The sequence below is a fragment of the Triturus cristatus genome, chromosome 4_2 (assembly GCF_964204655.1).
Source record: "Triturus cristatus chromosome 4_2, aTriCri1.1, whole genome shotgun sequence".
In the NCBI taxonomy this organism is placed as follows: Eukaryota; Metazoa; Chordata; class Amphibia; order Caudata; family Salamandridae; genus Triturus; species Triturus cristatus.
This window is the reverse complement of record NC_140586.1, coordinates 728,961,422-728,979,040: the sequence shown is the minus strand read 5'-3', so window position 1 is coordinate 728,979,040 and position 17,619 is coordinate 728,961,422. Positions and strand designations below refer to the sequence as shown.

The window sequence follows — 17,619 nt, the reverse complement described above, 5'->3', positions numbered from 1 at the left end:
TCTTTGCGTAATGATGACCTGAACCTATTTATTGAAACTCCAAAGTAGCGTTGTTTATTTGACCTGCTCTTTAAAGGAAAATCCTATTGTATTGTATTTATGTTATGAAACTTGCAACTAAGAGAAAATAAGATAATGACATATATATTTTCAACTTGACTTGCATAATTTTTACAGTGTAGTGTCGTTTTTGGAACGGATGAACGCATGGTTATTGTGAGGGTGTGACGTACGCTTAACACGGTGCCTGACCCCCAACCGCTTGAGCCAAGCTACCATTGTGCTGGGAGCCTGGTGACTGCTAACCCGGTTTCCAACATAAAATTGGTGTTCAGTGGTGGGATAGAGCTGTGCTTGCGTCTACTCGACAATAACTGTGGGTAGTCCATAGGCCTACACCGGGAGTTTTCTCCAAGCGGACTTCCTAATTTTGAGTTTTGTTTTTTTCCAAATTTATTTCTGGTGGTGGGAGGAGGTATTACAAAAGGTACCCCCCTGCATAGCTTCTGTAAGCAACTGTCTTCTAACCTGAGTGGGCAAAATGGAGTTTGTGTTGGAGGATGTGGAAACTTACACTGTGGCCCAACTCAGGGAGTTTTGTCAGCGAGAGGGGGTGTTTTGTCCCCAAGGTGCAAAGAAGGGTGAACTCCAGACCAGCTTGAGGGCTTGGGGGGAGGCACGGCGAGAAAGTAAGGTTGAGAAGGAGGACAGGGATGGAGAGCCTGACAGCGAGGGGGCTGGGTTGTACCAACCTGAGGTGGGGGACCTAGTAGCGGGGCCCAGAACACTTTCAAGGAAGGGCAGCAGTGTCTCTAGCAACGGCTTATTAGAAGCAGAATTCACTGACCGGAGGGAGAAAAGACAGCTCACATGGGAATTGGCGAAGCTGGAGAAAGAAAAGGAGGAACGGAGGATGGCTCACGAGTTGAGGCTCAGGGAGATAGATCTCCAGATCCTACGGGTTGGGGCACACCCTGTTCCTAATGGTGGCAGCGAAGAAAGAGAAATCACCAGGGAATCCAAACCCTATTTGCCGAAAGACATAGTAGCTAGCTATAGTGCGGGTGATGATATCGCCAGGTGGCTAGCAGCCTATGAGGTCTCTTTAAGAGTCCATGGGGTTCCAGAGAAATATTGGGGAGGGGGATTGTATAGATACATGCCTCCAGCTGGTAGGGATACATTATTGGCCCTGGAGCAGGATGAGCAGACCCACTACCCCACCATGAAAGTGGCGCTCGTGAGGAAGTTTGGACTAACACCCGAGAAGTACCGACAGAAGTTCCGGGGTAGCCACAAACTGGGCACACAGAATTGGGTGGATTTCCTGGACTATGCAAAGAAGGCATTAGAGGGTTGGATACAGGGCAGCGAGGTGAGGGACTACGAGGGGTTGTTTGATTTGATGTTGAAGGAACACCTGCTCGAAAAATGTTTCCCTGAACTGCGTCAACACCTGGTGGATAGCAACCTGACCAATCCCCGGAAGCTTGCTGAGGAGGCGGACATTTGGGCTAGTACCCGGGTATCCACAAGGGGGACTGGAGGGGACTCTCAAAAGACCGGACAGGGCGCCCCCCAGAAGAAAGAGGGAGGGGAAAAGAAAACGGAGTTCTCTAAAGGCCCCCAAAATAGTTTCCAAGGGAAGGGAACAGGATTCACCCCTAGGGCTAACCCACCCAGAAACCCTAATCCTGGCCAGAGTCAGCAGCCAAGGGTTGTCCATTGCTTCGAGTGCGGTGGTGTCGGACACTATAAGGGAGATGTGAAGTGCCCGAAAAGATCACCCCCTCCCATCGGAGGAAAGGCCCCCGGAGTAGCTAGTGTAGTGCTCGGGGAGGAGATGCCCTTAGATAAGGGAAGGGAGTGGGCGGGTGTCACTTTAGTGTCCCTGGGAGAACGGGAGATGGTTCCTAAGATTCAGGTACCCGCAAATACCACAAAGTATGGGCAGTGGGTCACCATCAACGGCCAAAGAGGGGAGGCTCTGAGAGACACAGGAGCCAGTATGACTATGGTACGTAGCCAACTGGTGTCTCCAGAGCAGGTGATTCCCAATGCACTCCACCCTGCCGCGATGGCTGACGGCAGAATGGGCCACTATCCGGTGGCCGAGGTTCCATTTGAATGGGAAGGGGTTGCAGGGTTGCTTCGAGTTGCCGTAAGCCCTGCCGTGCCAGTCGATTGTCTGCTGGGGAATGACATGGAGCATAATGCTTGGAAGGAGGTGGAATACCGGACTCATGCTGAGATGCTGGGTACACCTGACTGGGCATGTGTCAGCACAAGGTCTGCGACTACCCGGAGGGGGAGTTCGTTTAGGCGGGAGCCTGGAACAAAGGCACCGCCGGCTGCCGGCCAAGGGAAGAACCGAGGGCAGGAGGAGCCTGACTCGGCATCCGCGCCCCGTGTGACGGATAGGCCACCGGAGGTGGTGGACCAGGAGTCCGCGGAGGGGGATGTTACCGAACTGGAGAACCTACCCATCCCGGCCGAGTGGCACGTGGAGGGAGGGCCGACCAGGGAGGAATTCTGCCAGGGCCAGAGGGAGTGTCCTACCCTTGAGGGACTGAGGCGACAGGTCGAAGCCCAGGCAGCAGGGAACGTTGAGGGGAACTACAATATTTACTGGGAGGATGGCCTCCTCTACAGTGAACCCAAGGCACCCATGCACGGATCGTCACGGGCCTTGGTTATCCCTCAACGTTATCGAGCCTTCCTCCTGGAATTGCCTCATGAGATCCCCTTGGCAGGACACCTGGGGCAAGACAAGACCTTTGCCCGTCTTGTCCCACACTTTTATTGGCCTCAAATGAAAGTGTCGTCCGACACCTACTGCCGGACGTGTGTGTCTTGTCAAGCCAGTGGGAAAACAGGGGTGAAGCTGAAAGCTCCCCTGGAACCACTTCCTGTCGTTAGCACCCCCTTTGAAAGGGTGGGCATCGACATTGTGGGTCCGTTAGATCCGCCTACTACAGCTGGTCACAGGTTTATCCTGGTTCTGGTGGATCATGCCACACGGTACCCAGAGGCTATCCCTCTGAGGACCATTACTGCACCTGTTGTGGCTAGGGCCCTGATGGGAATCTTTACCCGAGTGGGTTTTCCCAAGGAAGTTGTGTCTGACAGGGGGACCAACTTCATGTCAGCATACATGCGGGCTATGTGGAAGGAGTGTGGAGTGACCTACCGGTTCACCACCCCTTACCATCCCCAGACCAATGGTCTGGTGGAGAGGTTCAATAAAACCTTGAAAGGCATGATCAGAAGTCTGCCTGAAAGCCTGCGGAGGAAATGGGACGTCCTCCTACCCTGTCTATTGTTTTCTTACAGGGAAGTGCCACAGAAGGGAGTGGGCTTCAGCCCCTTCGAGCTTTTGTATGGGCACCCTGTACGTGGACCTCTCAGCCTGGTGAGAGACGGATGGGAAAGAACTCCCAGAAAGCTTCCCCAGGACGTGGTGAGCTACATGCTGGCCTTCCGGAGCCAAATGGCTAAGGTGTGGAAGCAAGCTTCTGACAACTTGGAAGCCAGCCAAGCAGTGATGAAGGCGTGGTATGACCACAATGCTCATCCGGTGGAGTTGGAGCCTGGCCAGAAGGTGTGGGTGATCGAACCAGGAGAGCTTAGCGCCCTCCAGGATCGCTGGTCAGGACCCTTTGAGGTGTTGGAGAAGAAGGGTAAGGCTACCTACTTGGTGGATCTGAAGACCCCTCGCCAGCCCCTACGGGTGCTGCATGCCAACCGCCTCAAACCCCACCATGAGAGGCCCGAAGTCATCTTGCTGATGGTGACTGACCGAGCAGAGGACGTGGAAAGCGAGCCTCTCCCCGACTTATTTGCGTCTCAAGAGAAGGATGGGTTGGTGGAGGGAGTGATTCTCTCCCCGACCCTAACTCCTGAACAGCAGGAGGACTGCTGCCAGGTCCTGGGGCAGTACTCTTCGTTGTTCTCCCTTGTTCCGGGTAGGACTCACCTGTGCGTCCATGATGTGGACACAGGAGACAGCCCACCTGTGAAGTCAAAGATCTACCGGATGACAGACAAGGTGAAGGCCAGCATTCACAGTGAAGTCACTAAGATGCTGGAGCTAGGAGTGATTGAACCTTCCAGCAGCCCCTGGTCCAGTCCGGTGGTATTAGTACCAAAAGCTGTACCACCGGGTGCCCAACCGGAACTGAGGTTCTGTGTGGACTACCGGGGACTGAACTCAGTAACCAAGACTGATGCTCATCCGATCCCGAGGGCGGATGAACTGATTGACCGGCTGGGAGCTGCCCAATATCTGAGTACCTTTGACCTTACTTCCGGGTACTGGCAGATCTCTCTGACTGATGGAGCTAAGGAAAGGTCAGCCTTCTCCACGCCCAAGGGCCACTACCAGTTCTGCGTGATGCCCTTTGGGCTCAAGAACGCACCTGCCACGTTTCAGCGTCTGGTGAACCAGATCCTCGCCGGAATGGAGAGTTTCTCTGCTGCTTATCTGGACGACATTGCTGTCTTCATTAACAGCTGGGAGGATCATTTGCGTCACCTGCAAGCTGTTCTCCAGGCCCTGAAGCACGCTGGTTTAACGATCAAGGCCAGTAAATGCCAGATCGGGCAGGGGTCGGTAGTGTACCTTGGACACTTGGTGGGTAGGGGAGCGGTGCAACCCCTCCAGGCGAAAATCGAGGCCATCATGGCCTGGGAACCCCCCAAGACTCAGACTGAGGTCCGAGCTTTTCTGGGCCTCACCGGATATTACCGCCGCTTCGTGAAGGGGTATGGTACCATTGTGGCCCCCCTCACGGAGCTTACGTCCAAGAAGCAACCTCGACGGGTAGTCTGGACGGAGGCTTGTCAGCAGGCCTTTGTGAAACTGAAGCAAGCCATGTGCGAGGCCCCGGTCTTAAGGGCCCCAGACTTTTCCAAGGAGTTCATTGTCCAGACAGATGCATCAGAACATGGCATTGGGGCAGTGTTATCGCAACTCAATCAAAAGGGTCTGGATCAACCCGTGGTCTTCCTATCCCGGAGACTACTTCCCAGGGAACAGAAGTGGAGTGCAATAGAGCGTGAAGCCTTTACAGTGGTATGGGCTCTGAAGAAGTTGCGGCCATACCTGTTTGGCTCGCACTTCCTAGTTCAGAACGACCACCGACCCCTTCGGTGGCTGATGCAGATGAAGGGGGAGAATCCCAAGTTGCTAAGGTGGTCTATCTCCCTACAGGGAATGGACTTTCAGGTGGAACATCGGCCTGGAGTGGACCACGCCAATGCAGACGGTCTCTCAAGGTATTTCCGCCTTAGTGATGAGAACTCCCAAGGGGTTGGGTAGCTCTCCCCACTTTCAGCTGGGGAGGACGCGTGTTAGACCTGTCAGCCCTTTGGGTGGTCCCTCCTCATCATTATTTATTTTGTCCCACTTTTGCCTCAAACCCTGTTATAATATTTCCTTTTTGGGAACCACCAGACTTTTTAGTGTTGATGCAGGGTCAGGGAGCCATTTTCCCTACCCCTGGAACTTCTGTCTGAGGGCCTGAGACACAAAATGGTGGCCATCCATTGTCACCTGTGACATCACCAGAACCTCCTGGAACATTCTAGAATCCTGTGACAGTGGGAGGCAGTTTAGAATGTTGGGAGGCCATCTCAGGTTGGCAGTTGGCAACTGACTGGAGAAGAGAGAGGACAGAGATAGAAGGAGGTCGGAGTAAGGCAGCAGAGGTGGAAACCAGTGCTTGGAGTGGGGTCCAGAAACCCACCCTTGATGCTAGTCTCTACTGACCAAGCCCAACCTAAAGCCCTGTGTGGGATCAAGACCAGAAGAACCATCTTAAAGAACTGAATATTTGGAACAGGCCTTAAAGAAGAAGAACAGCAAGTTCCTGACCTGTTCAGCAGTGTCCTCCTGGAGTCCTGACGTCGAGAAGCCTAGAGACCTGGGGCCTGAGGTCGAGAAGCGGCGCTGACAGAAAGCAGACGTCGTACCCGGAGCCGCCAGAGGTCGAGTGAGGGCGCCGACGGAGGTCGTGGAGAGACACCGGAGGTCGAGTAAGGGAGTCACCCGAGGTCGGGTGAGGGCGCCGACGGAGGTCGTGGAGAGGCGCCGGAGGTCGAGTGGAGAGTCACCCGAGGTCGAGGTGAGGGCGCCGACGGAGGTTGTGGAGAGGCGCCGGAGGTCGAGTGGAGAGTCACCCGAGGTCGAGGTGAGGGCGCCGACGGAGGTTGTGGAGAGGCGCCGGAGGTCGAGTGGAGAGTCACCCGAGGTCGAGGTGAGGCGTCGACGGGGGAGTGAAGTCCACCCACCGGAGTCGCCGGAAACGAAGGTGAAGCGCGCCGGAGGTCGGGAGTGGAGATCGCACTCCGGAGACACCAGGAAGTGGGGAGTCCGAGTCCCTGTGACGCCGGAAGGCGACATCGAGCCGAGACTGCCCGGCGACATCGAGTCGAGACCGCCCAGCGACATCGAGTCGAGACCGCCCAGCGACATCGAGTCGAGGCCGCCCAACGACATCGATCCGGAGCCGCCTCACGGCGTCGACACGGCGCCGAGCGGAGCCGATCATCGTGAAAAGGACAGCAAGTGGTAGAGGGGGCATCTGAGGCCCTGTGGAGCCCTACAAGACAATTCTAGGGGCTAGAGGGGTGTTAGAACCAGCCTGGGAGTGCCAGGGGTGAACTGAGACTGGTACAGTGACCTCCATAAAGGGTTGTGTGGTTTGGAGGGCCAGATCTTTAGGTTACTCTTGTTCTGCCTCAGCTTAGGCCCCAGCCTTGATCAATCTAGGTGGGACACCCCCATGCCATCCAAGTGTCCTTAAGTTGTGTATGGGCAAAGTAAGACCAAGTGGCCTCATGAAAATGATTTAAACTGTAACTGTCATTGATTCTTTTACCTCATTTATTGAAGGTGCTTTATTTATTGTCATCCACTAATTTATTCCTGCACTGTATTTATTGTCTGACTGTATTTATGTGCCATCTGTATTTATTGCACATCTATTTATTCTTTGCGTAATGATGACCTGAACCTATTTATTGAAACTCCAAAGTAGCGTTGTTTATTTGACCTGCTCTTTAAAGGAAAATCCTATTGTATTGTATTTATGTTATGAAACTTGCAACTAAGAGAAAATAAGATAAAGACATATATATTTTCAACTTGACTTGCATAATTTTTACGGTGTAGTGTCATTTTTGGAACGGATGACCGCATGGTTATTGTGAGGGTGTGACGTACGCTTAACACGGTGCCTGACCCCCAACCGCTCGAGCCAAGCTACCATTGTGCTGGGAGCCTGGTGACTGCTAACCCGGTTACCCGGTTTCCAACAGTAACCTTCGTGGAAATCAAATTGTGGTCGTTTGGTCGCTTGAAACCCTGTTTTTTTTATTTTCAGTCTTATAAATGGTTTTGTATATGTCCTTTGTGTGCTCTGTTTCACACAGAACTTGTTCTATTGTGAATATGGTTTATGACCTATATATGAAATAGCATTGATACTACTTTGCTTGTTTTGTAGCATTATTTGTGTTCTCAGTGTTAAGACTATCCTGTCCACATTCTACCATATTTTCTTCTTCATACGATTGTGTTTCTGTTTATTCAAATATAAAAGTATATTTCTAAAGGAACTGCTGTTACGTAAAAGATGCCTGGATGGTAGGCCATCCTGGAAAAAGCAACTGAAGAAGAAACTCTATGCCAAGTACTATGCCAAAATAGTGGAGCTGTCCTGTGCTGCAACAAATTGGGTGGAGGACCAATTAAATCAAATCTTAAAAGTCTACGGTATGAAAGCAGTAGCTACCACTCTGTAAGGGGAAGAACTGTGGGGATTCAAGCAAATTCCAATCAATTAGCTTTATTCGGCACTTAAGTCATAAAAGCACATTTACAGACATTACATATAAATACACATAAATTACCTAAAAAGTTAAAATTGCAATTAAATTTATAAATGGCCGACGAGCTTGAATTAAAAATATAAAAGTTAAGAAGATAAACATGTCGAATTGTAATATACAGAAGGTAGCTAGACGTTACATTCACACCCCAGCTCTCCAGCTCTCGACTTCAAGGTATTTCTCCATGGGAAAATTGCAAGATCAATGCTAGCTCAAAAGAAAGGAGCTGGCAGGTAACCTCAGGGCTTTTGATCTTATACTCCAGGCCCACCCTAGGAATTTGGGCACTGCTATACATGTTGGGGGAGTAGGATCGGTGCACAGAATGCAAAGAGCTATGGCATATCTTCTGGTACCCAAAAGCTTGCAGATTGGTTGTATCCATCTTTTACGAGGTACCACATACATAGGACAGAAAAATAAAACATGTCCGATATTTTCACTTATCATTTTTACTGCCTTGCTTCTCCCATCTAGAGGTGAATTCTGCTATGGGTAATGTGCCCACCCGTAACTGGAAATATAACTTACGATCAGAAGTTTTTTCAATAATATCCCAATAATCCTCTAGGTGGGGAAGAACTTTTAGATCAAAAAAACGGGCTGTTAAATGGGTAGAAAGGCCTTGGGTAAATTCCAACTTGTAAACCCATTCCCAATACAGATTTTTCAGGTTTTCTTTAGATGGGAAAACAGTGTTTGCAGGGTTTTTCCAAAGATCTAACAGGCCTAAGCTTCCCAGAATAGATTTTATTCCTAACAGCCATGGTATTTTTTGGGACCTGTCAGATTCTATGATGTCCATAAAGCCGCTCCTATAATGAGTTAGTTCATCAGTGCACCAGAGACGACGCCAGTATAGTATTGGACGTAACCTCGCCAGTTGCTCCAGGGGTTTCTTGCCTAAGTCCAATAATAGCGGCCGCAGTGGTGTACTGGAAGGAAGGTTTGTGACTTTACGCAAAAAAGCGTTTTCTAGAGCTTTCAGGCTATTCAGGTTGTTAAAGCCCCAGAGCTCAGCCCCATAGAGGCATGAGCCCAGGACCTTAGTTCCATAAATTTCTAAAATTGGGGAAATTGGCTTGGTAAGTGAGGTTTTAAATCTAGCCAGCAATGCCCCTGCTTTTTGTTTATGTTGTAAGCCAGCACGATCTAATTGACAACCCCATCGCATGTCTTTTTGCAATGTTATCCCTAGATATGTGAATGATAACACTTCCTCCAAGGGAAGCTTGTTCATGTATATTTTCCCTCTAAAGGTTTTAGATCCGTTAAAGGACATGAACTTCGTTTTCCCCGTGTTTACCTCCAGGCCCCTCTCAATGCAAAATTCTTCAAAACACCCAACAGCCTTCTGCAGACCGCTAGGGGTCTTAGAGATTATCAGCGTGTCATCCGCAAACATGAGGATAGGGATACGCACTCCTGCCAAAATCGGCGCATCAGTGGGGGTCCGGGAGAGCCAACCGGCCACCCCATTGACGAAGAGCGAGAACAGGGTTGGCGCCAAAACACACCCCTGCCTCACTCCCCTGTCAACCGGGAAGTCGCCAGTCACCTCACCCGGACCACCCCAGAGCACCCTGGCAACGTTCCCCTCATGCAAGCGGATAATCACGGTGAGAAGTTCGGGTGCAATTCCCAATTCCTTCAGGACCTGCCAAAGCTTGCTTCTTGGGACCAAATCAAATGCAGCATTTAGGTCCACAAAGACCGCATAGAGGGCGCCTTTCCCCAAGACCACCGTCTTCCAGTGTAGATTAACAAAACGGAAGACTTGGTCGATTGTACTCGTCCGGGAGCGGAACCCTGCCTGGATTGGAATTAAGATTATTTAAGATGTCATGGTCATCCATCCAGGTTTGAACTATGTAGAGAAGCATACGGCCTACGATCTTTTGGACCGAATCAATCAAACTGATTGGTCTGTAGTTACTTGGGATTGATTTGTCTCCTTTTTTAAATACAGGGACAATTTCAGCGCCCTTCCATGAGGGCGGAATTTCTGCTCCCTGGGCAATTGCGTTTGCAAGTCGCATGGATATAGATGGACCAGAGGCTTCTGTCATCAGTAAACACGTCAGCAGGGATGCCATCCATTCCGGGGGCCTTACCCCGGACAACTCCATCTGGTGCTCTATTCACATCCTTCAGTGTAAATATGGCCTTTTTATAAAATACATAAGGAAAGGTATCTGCAGGGATTTTTTGAGTGGGCGCGGCATATTGGGGTTTAAAATGCTCTAACCAGGCGTTCTGTGGTACGCTATTTTGTGGTTTCTCTGCTATACCACCCCTATCCCATTTATATGTGTCCCAGAAAACTTTGCTATTCTTGCTTTTTGAGGCCTCAAGGAGATCCTTCCAAAATTCGTTTTCCCAAGTTACCTTTGCCTCTTTAAGAGATTTCCCATAAATGGATCTAGCAAGTCTTACAGATTCAAGCAAATTACTATTTACAAAAATCTAAGAATATATTTTTGCTGCAGATCCATGGATCCCGGGAGCTCAATGGATGCGCTAAGGCTTGAAATGTGCATCAACAGCATCAAAGCCACAATGCATGGACTAACCTGGCATCTAAAACCTTCCTCAGTGCTCTCAATGAGCTTTTGAACTACACAAGCCTATTGAAAATCAATTTGCTGTCTCACACTTAAAACATAATAGACGCGATAGGCCTGCATGTCTTTTGAACGAATTATGGAGCGATGAACAAATCTAGCAGCGCATCAATAAAAAAAAAATGACTGGGACGTCACTTGAATGAACCAACTCACCTTAACCTCTAAAAGGAAGCGGTTACAGAAATATCTGAATGCCAAACACACAATTACATTTTAAACTTATCTAAAGCACCTGACCCGAAGAGAAGCCTTTATTTAAAAGTTGAATTAGGATGCATTTCTGGCTGCAAGCTTCATTTTTGCTTTCTTTTCCTCCTCCCAAATGTCAAACTGCATCACAGTAAAGCTCCGATTGATTGACATCGTACTATCACGCATTGTTAGGTCTCGCTGAGCCAGCGCATGCGCTGCTCTGCGAGACATTTAGGGTACGGGTTTCCAAAGTGCTGCCACAGGCGTTTGGTGGCCTAAAGCTTGCGTGCACGCGCGCAGCCGCCATCTACACAACTCCCGCTTCTCTTGATCGCTATCTTTCACTTTCGTGGGCCGCGCGGCCAATGCTTATAGTTTAGTGTTTGCAGTCTGCCTCCTCTCCTATGTTGCGTCCTGCTCCCACCCCCGTTAATTGTCTATTCCCCTTCTGGCCATCCTCGTTGTTTGCACCTCATTCTCCCTCTTGTACCTGGGATTGCACACTGTTCACATCATGCACAAGGACACAGTGCGCGTCTGCACGAACTATTAGTGACTTCAAAAGCTTACTTTCCGCACGTGATTTTGGGCTGATCTTTAAAGTTGGAAATCGCGTGAGTGTGTCATGTATGTGCTGCTGCCTGTGTCAGATGAGTCACGGAAGCTTGTACAGTTGCCCACACTGCTGCTCCAGGTTGTGTCAGGAAAGGTTTCACTGCTGCCAGGCATGTTCTCTGTGGAAGGATTTTTAAATTAATTTGAAGATGTATATAGCGCGGCTTCTCACTACGTGGGGTTTCCAGGCGCTGTCTGGGCATGGGGAGATAAAGTGATTTGCCGATTGCGATCTCTTTCACGCGAGAAGGAGAGAGATGGCAGTAAAGATGAAAGGGCGACAACATGGGCACATTGCTATTTATTTTTTACCATGTAAACAGTGTCACTGAATATTCAACTTCAAAGTGCAAGATTACAAACAATAGTAAAATATAACATGAGATGCAGTAACATAGCATTAAATACACCACCACGTAACATTAAGTCCAGCTTAAGGTACCTGCAAATGCATGTATTAATTGCAATTTTATTCTTTGGTCAGGCCTTACTGTCTCTTTCCTTATGTTTGCACACTCACCATTGCCAGTGGCCCCAAACGTGTGCCTTGGATAAAAACTACAATTTTTGATTGATACTGCGCTCGTACTGCATTACAAAATTACATTAAAAAATCAGGTGTAACATGAGGTATTAAAATGTGTTTGATCACAATTAGGCACGGACACTTAGGCCCTTATTACCAATAGCCTGGATTATGGAGCGATATTCATCTCACGTCCCAAATAATGATGCTTTGGAGTTTGTTATTTATCAGGTGTTATAAATAGCACCTATTACAAGTCTTCCCCCTAAAGTGAGGACCAAGTTGCAGATTTTGGTACTTTATGATTTTTTGAGGTTTTACTTGTATTTACTTTTTGTTCTAGTCATGTTGAGACAATAATTGCACATGAACTTGAATGCTGAGAGGCAGACAGTGAGATAGATTCATCATAACACTGTCCGTACATACTCTTATTACACTGTTTGTGAATGTGTCCCTAAATTCACCTTTCATTTCAAGTTCTGAAATAAGTCGAGAAATTACTTATTTCCATTGCTGGTGGGATGTATAGGGAAGGAAGGAGTGCGGCAAGTAAAGAGCAATTAATGGCTGTGCTGTTACATATATGTATTAATAGCAATATTTGCCCGGAAATTACTTTTTAATGTTAGTCTATTCCCTTACATCCTTCTTGAAAGAGATCTTGAGTTTCCCCAAATTATGCTTGAATATCTGATTCTCTCAAGCTTTTTTTTTTTTGCATTCTGGAACTTACAACCTGGGATTTATAATGGGATATGAACTACTGCAAGTCCCAGAATGCAAGTTAAACACTTGGAGTGGATGAACTGTTAATGCATGGACCCGAGAAAATGGGGAGCACTGTAACTGTAGGTGTTGACCAGCACTGTAACCTGTAATTCTAAGCAAACTGCATATATACGTGCTAGTACCTGCTGAACTGTTTCTTCTGTATTGTGTGGTCAGGAAGTTGAACAATCACCACTGGGCGCTGCCAAAAGCTCCCATAAATTTGCCTGATTTTATGAACCCGTCACATTCTTCTAATGCTCCTTAGAAATGTAGCCTCAAGGCAAAATTGGAGACTAACACGTTACTGCCATTCCTGTCTGTCGCCCCTCCCTCTCTCTCTTCCCTTCACCCTCTCGTCTGTTGCTTTCTCTACTCCTGTCTGTCATCCCTCACTCTCTCTCCCCTACATCCTCTCGTCTGGCAAGGATCCAAATACAGGCTGATCCGGAGCTAGGCAGGTCGGACTCTAACGACATTCTTTTTGTGACTGAACCCACTACAGGCACCCCCACTCGACTTCAGGAGACCCGACTCTACCCTCGCAAATTATCCTCAACTCCACGACTGTCCCTACTCCTCCTGCCCAAACCATCTCCATACCCGTCACCGATAATCACTCGGACACTGACCTCCCTCTAGTCACTGCTCACTCCCCCCCCCCCCGTCACATGCTCAAACCGCCCCCACTTCGAATCACACTGCCAATCCCCTAGACACAGACTTTCTCCTTACAATTGCTCACTCCCCTCTCTTGAACCCAGGCCCAACAACACAACCTCCTGACCGGAAGCAACAACGACCTGACTCCTCACATCCAATCCATCCCCACTCCTACCCCCAATGATGCCATTCAATTCCACAACTTAGTACCCTCTCCTTCCACCAACCCTAGTCATACACTGCTCCTGACAAAGGAAACATGTCCTTTTAGCACACTTACCCAGCTACTGACCCGAACGGAGCAGAAAATAGACTCCCTAGCGGCAGATATCCTACATCTACAACAAAACCTTCCCAACCAGATTAAGCCCCTCTGCTGACACACTCCGGTTAACTACACACCTTCCCCCATACAGCCTCTTCTATGGCCCCACTTGGCACCCCATGGCCCACCAATCCTATGAGGAATCAGGCACATCGACCTAGCAGAGCTCTCCGACCCATTTCAGAACGAGAAGCAGAGGATATCAACAACTCTTACCTCGAAATTAGCATGAACACGGCCCGTTTGCAATCCCAGTTTTAGTGAGCACTAATAGAATTCCTAGACCTGTCCTCTCACCCAGAGCCCCTGCTCATTACACTTCTATACATACAGCACACACCAACACTGAGGCGCCCCGGCCTCTATTGTGCATGCTCCTCAACTGTAGATCAGCAATACAACACGCCACTGACATTGCTGAAGTTATACTCGCGGAAGAAATAGACATCGCATTCCTCACAGAATCCTGGGTCAATTACCACTCTACCCCCATCCTAGACCTTCTCACACCCCCAGGCTACAACATCATCAGACACGACAGACCGATCAAAACAGGTGGCGGCCTAGCTATCATTCATTAAGAAGGAATACAGCTTACCAGATTAAAATCCACAGAATACCTGACTCTTGAGTACCTAGGTGTTGAACTTACAGTCAAAGGCATCACGCCCATCAAATTTCACACAATCTACCATCCTCCTTGTGAACGTACCCTCTTCGCTGAAGAACTAACCGACCTAATAACTTGTTTCTCCCTAACAGACACGGAAGACGTGTTCCTGGGTGACTTCAATATCCATTGGAACAACCCAGAAGACACTACAACCGAGAATCTCTCCAACCTACTTGAAATTACCAACCTCAAACAACTCTGCAATGAAACAACACACATCAAAGGAGCAACTCTGGATACAATCATCACCAAAAATGAGCTTGTCTCTTTGAGATCGATTTCTCCCATTGACTGGTCTGACCACCACCTCATACTGTTTAATATTGACTCACATGTCGGAAACCAACCAAGACGACCTGAAAAACGTAAGCACTGGACCAGGAACATCAACGGAGTCCCCATAACTGAACTGGAATCCAAGATTCATGCCCATCTGCAACCCCAGCCTTCCTATATGACGGCCGCTGATCTCACAGCCCACTTTAACTCCACAATGACAGAGGTGTTAGATCAAGTAGCACCACTCAAACTCATCGATTTGACATCTACTAAATCAAAATCTTGGTTCAACGTGTATCTTAATAACGAAAGAAGACAACTCAGACAATCAGAAAGGGGACTTGGAGACTTAACCCGTTGACTCTTCACCTAGCACAACTTAGATCAACCCAGTCAGCATATAATAGAGAAAAGGCCACTTTCTTCGGCAGCCAACTAGACCAGGCGAAAAATAGACCTAGAGAACTCTTCAACATTATCAAAAGTCAAACAAACGACACACCCCCACAAGAATTGAAAGCCACCAAAGATCGATGTGAAGAAATCATCAGCTTGTTCACAGATAAAGTCACAAAAATTGAGCGATCCTTCATCCAAACCTCAAATCCTCCCTCCCTCGCAACCTGCCCCCCTTTAACCACCCCTGACCAAATAAATCGAAATCATACCACGGACAACCAGGACCTCTTCCAACTGACAAGCATTTGCAATGAAATAGGTCTATCATTTGCAAGAGTTTAAGCTATTAGCATTGTAAATAACTATGCCTTTTATTTATGTTTTAAAAACGAAAACATAAATAAAAGGCATTGTCATTTACAATGCCAAAAGCTCAAACGCGCAAATGCGAGACCTATTGCATTGCAAATGCTTGTTTTTCGAATTCAGTCCAACTGTCAATATATCTATACATATTGAAACTTAATTTCTCCAAAACTAATGAACGTTTCTCTGTGTGCCGACCAGTCATCCTACTGTGAAAATAGCTTTTGGCTGGTAGTCAATGTAAGGACATGATAACTTTAAATGTTTACATGTCTAAATACCATGCACCCTGCCTTTTGGATTACAATGCCTACATAGAGATTACTTCATATTTAAAAGGGAAGGTTTCTCCTGTCAAAAGGGTCATTTTGACAGGTCGGGCTGCACTTTTAAAACTGCAACAACCAGGATACAGTGGTAAGCCGGGAGTCTTATCTGCCTTGTCACACCAGTGGATGGCACAGCGGTGCTCTAGTCCGTAGGTGAAATGTAAGTTTCCATGCTATGGGCGTATTTTGGGACACCATATACTATGGCCTTATAGGAACGTTAAATATGCCAATTTCAACAAGTTTTAAGGGCAAGACCACACACACGTGGGCATCAGGTGTCTCAGTGCAGAGTAAAAAAAACAGCTGTATCTGTCCATAAAAAAAAAGGGGGGGGGGGGGTGACCACGCAAAACAAATCACTTTTTCACAGTTAGGATTGCATCAAATTCGCACGGTTAAATGGGGAACAGATAACGTGCAATGCCAGCCAACCTAGATTAATGACACCATGACAATCTATTTAGTCTCGGTATTATCTGTTTTACTACAATTGCAATTAATAAATGCAGGAGTATCTAACTTCCAATACATGCAGCGTGTTGGAAATTGATTACAAAGGTTGCCAACTTCACTTAAGTTTCTAACGTCATTTAGTTGCATTTTTTATTTCTGTAGACAATAATGTAAATGAAGGTTATTACTATGCGTAAATCTACTGGGGTTGACTAACCACAAACTAAATCTATCTAACGTAAAAGTTGGTTTAAGCCCCCATCAAAGTAGCGGTGAATTAAATATCTAAAAAGGTAAAGCAGCTTTGTATTGAACGTTTTCGGAATGCAGATGTTTCATAAATACATGCTAACCACTCATATCCTCCTGTATACATCTTGTGCTCAGTGCCAGAGAAGAGCAATAGGGTTCTCTCTGCGGGACAATTCCAGACACCCAAGCCCACCCGTACCACATCGTTCTGACAAATTCGACGCGTTGAGGTGCATAACATTAATCCTTTCAATGACACGCATCTATGAGCAGAAAGCAGGATCTTTAGCATTTTTCGCTGCCTTGCTCCGGGTCAAACATATTAAAGAGTCAATCCCACAAAACACAGAAGAAACCAAAACAGTAGTACCTGCTACACCGTTCACCTTCCGTCTGCTTCTCTCAACGACATCAAGACGGCTAGCGCTATATAAAACGTTATAAATTAAATAAAACACCAAAAACACAGTAAGGTTATTAGAAGGGTCGCCAAGCTTCGTTCTGCAATCGAAAACAACAAACCATACAGTATTATAGACTCCACAAAAGGATCCCGAAACAAACTAAGATGACCTCATCTGCTTCACCATGTGAGACAACATGCAGCGAGCTATCTCTCATTAGAAAATTGTGCAAGGTGAAACATAGACCAGCGGCAGAGGAGGGGAAGTACCTAGTTATTGTTCGACCGCGAAATTCTAGGTTTCTATTCTCACGAATCTGAAACCGAAACCAACTGCTTTAACTTTGCGCTGTGTCATATCTACTGTCTCAATCAAAAACAAACCAATCTTCTCAGAGCTGCATAGCTAATTATGATCCGTTTATAAGACATCTTCCCCTCTATCCATGAATTTCCTCAGAGAATGCTACTCATACCCCACAATAAAAAAAATAAAACTCAAGTTTTCGTCTCTGGGTTCTGTTGAATGGAAGGGTTCAAATAAAAAAAAACTGAAGAGTATGGGGGGCTGGGGTGAGGGCAAGTAGACGAGACAAAAACCTGGAAATCAGTTACAAGCGTTTAGGTCCAGGAGCAAGGATGGACTGGAAGACAAGTGTACAAGCAAATGCAAATAGCACGTCAAGCTTCAACAATTAATCAACTCGAGTCACATCGTTCTCTTGTTTCAAATAGATGAAGTAAAACATGTTTATCAATGCCAACGTGAGAAAAATGGTTTGGTAGTTTCCACACTTTTTAAACTGAGTATCCCGGGCCGTTTTGTCCACACCTGGTAAAGCCTATAAGA

At 47.5% G+C, this 17,619-nt stretch overlaps 1 protein-coding gene across 2 annotated transcripts in view; it reads right to left on the bottom strand.

The window, feature by feature from the left end:
- The window catches only part of TUT4 (terminal uridylyl transferase 4), a 1,269,543-nt gene that overhangs the window by 1,251,456 nt on the left and 468 nt on the right, over nucleotides 1-17,619 (bottom strand). Inside the window, exon 1 of one of the 2 annotated variants that reach the window (XM_085602614.1) lies at nucleotides 16,737-16,988. The exons of the other annotated variant lie outside the window; for it this stretch is intronic. The gene's annotated coding sequence lies outside the window, so the exon portion shown is untranslated. Of the gene's footprint in view, nucleotides 1-16,736; nucleotides 16,989-17,619 lie in introns of those variants that run through there. 2 annotated transcript variants of the gene reach the window in all.